The sequence below is a fragment of the Echinops telfairi genome, unplaced genomic scaffold, assembly GCF_000313985.2.
Source record: "Echinops telfairi isolate 266 unplaced genomic scaffold, ASM31398v2 ScPeMD7_7409;HRSCAF=8447, whole genome shotgun sequence".
NCBI classification, from domain to species: domain Eukaryota; kingdom Metazoa; phylum Chordata; class Mammalia; order Afrosoricida; family Tenrecidae; genus Echinops; species Echinops telfairi.
Window position 1 is genome coordinate 3,867,939 of NW_022111309.1, and position 9,185 is coordinate 3,877,123.

The following is a 9,185-nucleotide window of genomic DNA, read 5'->3' on the forward strand; positions in this document are numbered from 1 at the left end:
TCTCATGGATTTCACTGTCCCTATAATGTGTAATACCTGAATTGAAAGGTTACCGTGATAATGCATATCAAGTTACCCTGAAACCTACAAAGGTGTATACAAATATGTGGCATTGTTTTGCATCTATAAGCTTTCCTCAAGTTGTTTTTCTGCCCACCCATAACCCCGTGGAAATCTAATACTTCAACTAGTCTATGAAATGTACACAGGATTATATCTAGTAGAGGCAGATGTACAGAAGGAAATAGTTCATACTTACCTGGCAGGGGAGATACCATGATCACAAAGGTGGTTTTCCCAGGGTGAGGCTCAACCATTGCATTCTGGATGTGCTGTCCCCTGCCATAAAAAAATATTAGAAAATAATAATTAAAAAATTTTTTAACAAGAAGGAAATAGTTGCTCAATTAAAAAAAAATAGTTATAACAAAAATCCTCTTAAGATATGGTACTTTCTAATTTCCAGCTGTGCATTTGTCTTTATAAGGAATTTACATCAAGGATTGTGGTTATCCAAGATATCCCATGTTTAATGTTTATTTATGGGCTTTGACAAATTCTCATGGAACCATTTTAACACCAACTCAAAATTGTTGACCAAACCATTGCTAACCCTCTTTTAGACAAACTGGATTATTCACGGGTGTTGCCAAGAAAATATCCTCTCCAAATTGTTTTTGTAGATGAAGTATACGCATATTTGAGCTTCAAAAAGCCCTCACCTAATTTTATAAATGGCATGAATATTTCCTCTGGCCGAAAACATACCAACACACAAATCGCATGCCCATTTCGGGTTCTAAAATGCGGACGAATCCGTGCAGTCCCTAGAGAAGACATCCTTCCTGTGAAGTTGAGAAGCAGCGAGAAGAAATGCCTTTGACAAGATGGATGGACACGGTGGCTGCCACAAGGGTCAAATATACGAAGGATTATGAGGACGGGGCAGGACCGGGCAGTGTTGGTCGGAACTGACTCACTGCCACCTGACCACAACACAACCACCTCAAGGAAAACAATTACTAGATGACAGAGGTGTTTTACAAGAGGTCCACTGAGGTATGGCTCCCCACCCCCATCCCTCTGAAGGGTGTGGTCAACGTGAGCTTGGGGAGGACGTGTTCCCTCTGGGGGCCAGAGCAGTGTGTTTACCTGCTGTGTGAGTCTGGGTACATGAGAGAAACAAATCCACAGAAACTCATGTATAAGAGAGTGTTTTATGTAAAGGGTAAATGCACATCAAGAAAACATCCCAACCCAGCGCTGCCCAAACCCACAAGTCCAACATTACCCCATTAACCCAGATGTCCAACACCAGTCCACAAAGTCCTCGTCCATCTCACAAAACACACGCAATGATGCCGACTGCAGGAGGAAAGCCGAGTCAGTGAGTGTGTATGTAAACATCTCAGCGCTGGCAGGGGTCTCCACACGGCTGCTCCAGCACCCAGGGCTGCATCGGGGTAGGTCCATGTAGCTTCTCCTTGGGGATGTCTTGCAGGAAGTGAGCTTTGCCAGCTGAAGCAGGGAACTGCTAAGGTAGGCTGCACCCTGGTCCGACCATCAGAAAGCAAGAGACCCGAGAACTAGAAAGGCGAGGCTCACCGAGCCATTTATCCCTCTGCCCTTCTATTAATCCCACATGTGTTTATCGGCCAGGTAGGCACAATACGCTAACTACCGCACCTGCTGATCCAGGATGAAATGACACCCTCATAGGGTTTGTGACATTTGGTCCAGAATGTATCGTATTTTTTTTATATATTATACGTGCTGCTCTTGAAAATTAGTTTTCATCAGCTATCTTATGCTTTGCAAAGGGCAAACTGTGATGAACGACTGCTTCAGAAAAAAGGTACACTTGAAACTGCTGAAGTCTAACAATTAATACGTTAACGAGCTGCACTACGGGTACTGCGAGGGTTCACCCGGGCCTGGTACATAACGGTCACTGAATGAACACTTCTTACGTAATCACAAGGCTCGCTTCCCTTGCTGCTTTTCTTTTGCTGCTTTTCTTTTCCTTATTTTTTTTTTCATTCATTCGTCAGGTCCTCATTGAATGAGGTTTTTATGGAAATTTTTTTCCCTCCAAACCATTTTATTAAGACACAATCCAGACTTTTTATTGTGCATCCAGTGAAAGTTTACAGAACAGATCATAGTTTGAACAGATCGTAGTTGTAAAGCCAACAATTTTTACACATTCTGATTTGACATATTTTCTGGTATTCTGGTGCATATTGCATGCTTACTTAGTGCTATTTCGTAGGCCCTGGTGGGTTCAAATTTGAAGAATTGATCATGAATAGTATTCTTAATCAAGTATGTTCATAATAACATATGTCACTTGAATGTAAAACCTCTGAATCAAATTTAATTGGGGTGTGAAATGACCTTTGAGAATGTCTTGGCTTCCAGTGCCATCTATCCTACGAAAGGAAAATGTCTCCCGTGTAAGAAGAGCGCTTCATGTCTGTGTGCAGGTGTGTGGATTCTAAAAAGGAGTTCAATCTTCGTGATTCAGAAAGGCATGGCAGACTCCTATAAATTAAATTTCTAAGTCATGCTTCTTGCTTTTCTGGCATTACTCAGGCAGGGCTTCATGTATTTGAGGCTTCAATTAGAATTTGTCTTGATGAGTATTTGACATACTATCACTTAAACTAATTCTCTTGCCAGCTTTTTGGGAGATGTCTCCTCAGTGCCAAACAGTCTGTTAAAACCCCCTGTCCAACCCTGCTCCCTACAAACTGGAGCCCTTAAGCAGCTGCTCCCTGTGACTGAGGCGAAGCAGCAGCCTGCTGCATCCTGGCTACAGTTCCAGGTTGTTTTTACAGACCCCCAAGCCCTCCCATCCCATCTATTTGTTTTTTTCATAAATCCCAACATATCCCCAGAATGCTAATCATTTTCACATGTTAGTATCTCATTGGTGACACTCAAATGCCAATTAAGGGTAATTCAAGTAGATATTTTTATCAACATTTTTCAGCTGAAAAAAATAAGACTGCTGGACATGACAATCCTTGGCCATTGAAGCTGAGCTAAAATTAACATTCAGGGGATTTGGAGATTCAGAATCCAAGGCGATCCCACTATATTGCCCTGTCTCTGCCTTTAAAATTGTTTTTGTTTGTACATGATATCTTAAACCCAGATGTGATTTAGATTTTTATATCAAATCTTTTCATACATATTTTACATTATGTACTTAGTTATAGAGAATTGTAATATTAATATCTATTATGCTATATTCTTACTTGACCTACTTTTTCTTTCCCTCTTGCATCTATTGGTGAGTTTGATAAAATGAAGCAACCATCCAGTAGACCTGAAACAGAGAGAAATTATTTATGAATTATCACTTCTCCAGAAATAATGATTTTGCTATGCATTAGATCGAAATCACTTGAAACTGTATCCTATTGCCAGCTAGTAGCTCTTCTGTTGCTTCAAGAGTTACATCTTTTCTGCACTCACATTTCTCTTGCTGATAATTGCATGTATAACCATTCTAATAATCTTAATTAAGTGTTCAATGCCTTGCCCCTGTGGCACGATTTAGTGTCTTGACTACCTACCTATAGGTAGGTATCGGAATGATGACTTCTATAGTCTGCCTTTCTGTATCTACCTGTGATTTTCACCAGCATTAGTGCTCCATCATTGAGCATTCTTGGCTACTTATGTTATAGGCAAGCAAAGTTAATAGGCAATATGAATGCTCAGTGTTAGTCACTTGAGGAATGACATGCTTACATCTAACACTTACGTGATTTGATAGACCATATCTCCATTTATGCTAGCTCAAATAGCTTCCCACAGAATTGAAAGACACACACACACACACACACACACACACACGTCACCATCTTATGCCATTTAGGTGTGTAAAGCTAAATAGTTGATAGTGAAGTTAATAATCTCAATTAAGAAAATGTGGCTTCAGGATTAAAATTCACACTTTTGTTAAAACATATATGATATATAAATTTAATATATATTATTCTATTCTATTATTCACATACTACTCAGTTATATATGATACTTAAGGATCTACTTTACCATTCCTTGGTAAGGTATCAGTGCAGTGAGGAGGACTTTCAACGTAGTGGATTGACACGGCAGCTGAATCCATGGGTTCAAATGTGAGAGCAATTGAGGATGGCAAAGGAGGGCAGCGTTGACTGTTTCATTTAGGGTTGCTATGAGTCTGGCCTGGCTTGAGGGAACCGACCAACCACAACAATATGAGAACTTCTGGACTTCTAAAACCTCCTAAGGAATGAGTCATGTTTATTATGGTTGTTTTCTACAGTAAATTACAAAATTGAATTGGGATTTTTAAAGCACAATCGAATCTTATGCTATCTTACCAAGAACAAATCCTAACAATGAAAATAGCACCAACATCAAAATCACACAAAAATAGTATTATAAAAAATGCACCAATTTGGGAACAACAAAAATGATATATTTGTGATATGTGCCTATATATTGATATATAATGCACATACATGTGGTGACTTCAAAAACTCGTGGAAAGTAGAATTAAAATATTTTCAAGATAATTGAATTTTTCCGCGAATTTTTTGATGCCCCCTAGTAACTTTGTACACTCTGCCCAGTAGATAGAATCACTTGGGTTTTATTTAGTTAGTGATTTATTATGCCTTTAGGTAAAAGGATTTGAACTATCATGTAGGTGAAAAGAACATTGCATGTAAAATTATTCTCGATGTAGTATCCAGAAATAGTTATGCTCATTTTAAATGAAAGCCAAAGATACCCTTTATCATATAATTCTTGTTAAGTCCTACATAATGAAATGACTTGAGAAAGGAAGTATTCTAAGCCGATAACAGTTACGATGATACCATGAAAAGCCACAGCTTTTAGGAAAAAGAAGTATGAAAACGTACCAAAATAGTTACCAATATATATTTTAATTTTAAGACTTATAAACACATTTCCAGGCAAGCATCACTTGCACCTGCAATCACTGACTAAGGATAATAGCCAACATTTGAAATGTAGAAGTCCACGTAGCCCCTTAGAAGAAAGAATTCAAGCGTTAGATGTGTTGTCCTTCCACCACAGATTTCTTTCTAATATTGTTAGCAATTCAAGATAATGTCCCCCTTGCCACTGCTTCTTACATTTATAAAGCAGAGTGCATTTTGGTGCCAGGTGTGAGGGAATTCCATCTCTAAGATCCAAGTTGGATTTTTTTCTTTTTCTGGCTGGCCAGGCCAAGTATCTAAAGATATCTAATCATCTTCCAGGAAGACCACCTTTTGGATCTGCTTCCTTTAAGGGTGCAGTATATATGATAATGACCTCATTGTCACCAAATAGAATACAATTAATTTTATTTTTTAGTATGTTATCTGCAAGCAAAGCACCAGTATTAGCTCGATACCATCTGGGAGTGACAGTTTCCTTATTACAAAATATGTAAAAATATGGATTCCCTTAAGGAATCTGTTGCACTGCATCTGCTCAGATTTTTGTTATATGCTAATGGGTTTAACCCAGCATATGAAGCATGCAAGGAAAAAAACAGCATGGAATTTTTCAGCTAAATTACTTGTTTCACATTTAAAGTGTCTTAAAGATGGCGAGAACTGCATATGTGGCTTTAGCTACAGGGGATTGAGCAAAACAAAGAAGGAAGGAGTGAGCATCTTTTCTTACCTGATGTTTAGTCATCCCCATCTTTGTCTCAGGAGAGTGCCTGACTGCCCACATAATTAAGGCCACTTGATATGTGAGACAAGTGTGCCGAGTAGAGCTATATGACGCTAAGTCCCAAACGAGCACTGGTTATAACAAAGAGATTGTGACGGATAGGACAATTATTATCCTTATAGCTTCGTGTCCGTAATCTATTAAACAATCACAGTGATTAAAATGAGCTATTATAATTATGAAACCATTCTCCGGGCTCGAGTTTCTTTCATTTCAGTCCCTGGCCTTTCAGTATTTTCTCACCTTTACTTTACTTAGATGTGGAAAATCCGTTTGAATGAATTCTGTCTATTGACTCAAGAGAGCTCTTGGGTGTGAGCCAAAAACATGTTGCAGCTCCCCAATGCTGGCCTTGGAGTATCAGTCATTTCGGGGAAAGGGCCATTTTTGTAAGTGACCATCCTCACCCACTGAATGAGATTTACAGAGAAGTTCCAGGGCAGAGTTATATGTTTGGATGTTGCTTCTCCTGCTTGCTTATGGAGAGCTATTGCTGTAGCCTAGCAGAATTTTCACACTTGTGAAACAATTTGGTATGACTTTTTTCCCCATGTATATAAAAGTCCTTAGGCTCTGAAATGTAAAATACTAGTCATTACTTTTTCATTAACACTAACTCAGGATAGAGCTACATATTAAGTTTTAAAATTATTATCAATGCTTTACAATTTACATATATTAGTTATAATTGGGATTTTACTTATAAGAATGGACCAATGTCTCTTCATTGAAACATAAAATATGTAAACATCTGCATTCCATTGTAACCTTCCAATCATTTGATAATGATATCACCAATATTGGTTTTAAAAAGTATCCTAAAGTAAGTAAGAGTATTTGAAAATCAAGGTAACTGCATTACGTGAAGTGATAATTCAGAAAAGACACTCTCATAGCTTGTGAATGACTGTGTTAATACACGCTTTGCCTTTTTCAGTGCTCCCTAGTAGACCTTCTGGGGAATTCACTGATTAAGGATCTGAAGCATATACAACAAGCACATGTCTCCAACCTAAAATCATTTCTCTAAGGTCTATGGATTTAGGTTCATACTTGGAAAAATAGTGAACACAAAATATATATTTCTTTCCAGCTGCCCATACCAGTGCCATGTTTGTCTCCTTCTTTACTGGTCACGGTCTTTGTCCTGTTGCCTGAAGCTTTGTGTCATTTTTGGGGGCTTGCATAAGTAATGCAGTTCAATCAATACGTTCGCACACCAAGTGTCAGAATAGGAAATGATGCCTTATGATATAATGTGTAGACTATTTATTACCAATATGCCATTCATAATGAGAAGGTGGCTCTGATTTCCATGCAGAGCAAAACTAGCTACTGAATAACAAGACATCACGTCTAGTTGCAATTTAACGAGAACTCTTTAGACCTTCTCATGAAAGAGCACTTGTTATCCAGAATGAGACCAGGATAGCACAAGTGGTTTGCCAAGGACTGACCTGAAAATTGGGTCCATCCCACACATCAACACCTTGGTGGAAAGGTGTGGCAATCTGCTTCACAGAACACATATAGCACTTATCAATAAAAATCAACTCAGCAATCATGAGTTATTTATTTATCTGCAAGTAGCTTAGTACATAACAGGAGAAACTTTTCTGAACGTTCAAGTGCCCATTGCACCTTTTAGATTTTTCTGGTAATACTCCCCCTCCCCCCAGTTCTTCCTAGTATACTTTGAAAACAAGAAAGAAATCATATTAGCATAGGAAGAATTATTTTCATCAAGAAAATTAATAAATTTTAAATACTGTCATAACTATAGGTACATACCATCAAGAAGTAAAGGGAAACATAATGTTTTATTCATTGAATTATTTAAAAGGCAGACTTTATCAAGCATCATGCTGCCATCTAGTCTAATGATGTCTTCCAGAACTGGAACTACCTTTCCCAAGCTCATCAGTTAAGTTCTACTGAGCTATTTGGGCTTATCAAGTTCAAGCTGCACTGTGGGTCAACTATACTTAAGATCTCCAGGGAGCATGTGGTAGAGAAATAGTAAGTACCACGTGACTCTGTACCGAGTCTGTCATCAGGGATACCCTCACGGAACACTGACTGGATGGTGAGCCATTACGAACTTCCTGTTGGCTTTATTGTCACACAAATTCCTAGCCAACCCCTAGAAAGTCCTTGGCTTTTAAGATAATGAACAATACTTCCTTTCTCCTTGGTCTTCATCAATTAGCGTTCGGTTTTACAATCAACAGAATAGAACATTAACTTTCTAGGGCCACTGAATAAGCTGGTTTTCCCTAGAACTTTGGCATAAGAAGGAAAGACACTACATAAGGAAATTCTAAAGCAAAATGATACTGCGAGCGCATATTAACATTGGAGGATTAGCATTTGATATGAAGTAGATTCAAGCAAAGATTTAAGTGCCTAAGTGGTAATTCCTCTGCGTATGGAACACAAGGAATACTTCTAGGAAAACTGCTCTAAATGGAATTTTGAATGCTCATTAACAGAGCCTGAATAGTTCCTGCTTTGTAACAAATATTCTAATACACTGAAATTCTTCACAGCAGAAGAGGTGAACATAAGGACCCAGTAGCCCCTTGGGCTCTGCCAAGGGGCTTGAACTTTGAATTGTGCTAACTTTGAATTGGCCTAGTTTCACATTCCAAGTGAACTAGGTCAACTCTCTCAGTTCTTAGTCAGCAAAATGGATTTAAAATGATACCTGTCCCAAAGGGTTAGGGCAAGTATGAGATAATCGAAGCATTCACCACAGACCCTGCCATTGCTCGGGTTTGCAATAGGCCAAGTGCCACAAGCCTCAGTTTGACACTACCATTATCTTTCTGCCCTGATCTCCTATTAGCCTCTCCATATGAATTCCCCATTTCCTTGGAAATCAGGAATGTGCCAGCTAAGCCCCTGCCCTAGGGCTTTTCCATGTGACAGATCCCTGGTGTTATTATGGCATGTGCTCTCTTCACAGACACTGAATTATTTAATGTAGGTTTCCTAGCCAAAGTCTTTAACTGCCACCAACCAACCTTTTCTGCAGGCGTCCAGTCTGGTAAAAAGGTCCACCTGTGGCTAACTGTGAACAGGATTGCCTGGAGTGCCATCCTGCTGGGTTTAATATGAGCCCTCCGAGAGTGTAGGAAGCGTGATCTCAGTACCAGCAAAAGCCAGGAGTGGAGCTTATCCTCTGGTCCTGAGATACCTGAGCACGGAGCCTACTGGATCCAGATGACAGCTGAAGAGCAGCAGCAGAACCAGGAGCCAGAGCATGTAACAGAGAGATGCAGTTTCCAGCCCACAGAGCAAGTTAAGTTTAGTGCTTTTGTGCTGGAGGCTAGCTTGTAGAGTAGGGTGACCCTGGACACTTAACTAGGGAAGTTGGTCTTTTAACCCATTGAAGTGCAGGTGAGTGCGTTAGGGCATAGTGCAGTGGG

The 9,185-nt window shown here is 39.3% G+C and overlaps 1 non-coding gene across 1 annotated transcript; it reads left to right on the top strand.

Annotated features, from left to right (window-relative positions):
* The first annotated feature begins 251 nt into the window (after positions 1–251).
* Positions 252–411, top strand: LOC115871851. The gene has a single exon (XR_004047513.1). It is a non-coding gene; the product is annotated as a U1 spliceosomal RNA (small nuclear RNA).
* Positions 412–9,185: the final 8,774 nt, after the last annotated feature.